At 40.0% G+C, this 1,274-nt stretch overlaps 1 protein-coding gene across 3 annotated transcripts in view; it reads right to left on the bottom strand.

The window, feature by feature from the left end:
* The window catches only part of DSE (dermatan sulfate epimerase), a 71,569-nt gene that overhangs the window by 56,794 nt on the left and 13,501 nt on the right, over positions 1-1,274 (bottom strand). Inside the window, exon 1 of one of the 3 annotated variants that reach the window (XM_029945585.1) lies at positions 693-777. The exons of the other annotated variants lie outside the window; for them this stretch is intronic. The gene's annotated coding sequence lies outside the window, so the exon portion shown is untranslated. Of the gene's footprint in view, positions 1-692; positions 778-1,274 lie in introns of those variants that run through there. 3 annotated transcript variants of the gene reach the window in all.

Genomic DNA, 1,274 nt, shown 5'->3' with positions numbered 1-1,274 from the left:
AAAAAAATAATGATTAAATGAATGATTATCTGAGTTTGAGTGCCTCCCAAGACCTGTAATTCTGAATGGTGCATAAAAGGTGACTGCTTCTTACTGTATTCTTTCAAAAGGCCTAGTATATAATAGGGGCTAGAAAATAAAATCTCTGGCTGGGGAGTGAGTCCTAGTAACAAATCTGTATGATTGAAGAGGTGTGTGAGTACTTGGGGGGCATCTGCTGCCACTGCCTGAGCTGATAAGACCCTAACCTCTAGGGTCTGCTGCTGGCTCAGGCCAGGTCATCAGTACCCCAGGTGATCACCCTGGGATGTGCTATCTGATGGTAATGAAACTAAAACCCTCCTTCCCCAACATATACAAAACCAGAATGTCAGTGCATTCATTCACAGGAAATACAACTATCAAGCAGACTGGGAAATATTTTCTGGTTTCATCAGAAATGTACACAGAGAGTAAAAGTATTAGATAATTGCTGGGTGAGACCCTGGGCTTGGAGTAACTCAACCAGTCAAGATCACCACCATAACTCACTTAAAAAAGAGGCTGTGTTGCATGTGTCACAGATGCTCTTAAGATATCATAAAGAACAAAAAATTTTAAATTGAGTTGTAATGATATTTAGGAAAGAAGAGTAAAATATACATGCCCCACAGCTCCTGCCAGCAACCCCACCAAGTTCAGTTTAAGGGTACCTGTTCCAGTTTGCCCAAGCCAACGGAGGGGCCCAGCAGTCAGTTAAATGGTAGAACTGGATGCGCCCACATCCATGAAGGGCTAAAGCAGTCCTGCAGACCAAACAAGAGAATGCCCTTGACGTCAAATCCTCTTCCTTGGAAAACGTATAGACACTGTAGAAGTTAGCAATTCTTTCTTGTGCGTTCTTCCACTGAAAACCAAGTTCCCACATTTTTAGGCCTCCCACTGGGTTTCAGGCAAACTCTGATGCCCTGAGAGCACTAACGTATCGTAACAGAGCTGCACGTTTCCTTCTCGGATCTATTTTGGGATTTAACTCTCAGAGAAACCTATTTCCAAGTATTTCAGAAACAACTTGCTGTGGTCTCACACATACTACTCCACTGTTTCCACGTAGTTTTTAACTAATGGAATGTACATACTTTTAAACTTCTCCTTACTTTTTCTCTTTCAATTTTATGAAATGTATAACTTGGATAATATTTTGAAAAATAATTTTACCTCAATATCAAAATAAAACCTTATATGTCTTTCGTAAATTTCTGTAGTGAAATAAATCTAACATTATTCTTACATAC

This window comes from Suricata suricatta, chromosome 7, assembly GCF_006229205.1.
Source record: "Suricata suricatta isolate VVHF042 chromosome 7, meerkat_22Aug2017_6uvM2_HiC, whole genome shotgun sequence".
In the NCBI taxonomy this organism is placed as follows: domain Eukaryota; kingdom Metazoa; phylum Chordata; class Mammalia; order Carnivora; family Herpestidae; genus Suricata; species Suricata suricatta.
Note: the sequence above shows the minus strand (reverse complement) of the source record. Positions and strands in the feature narration are given on the sequence as shown.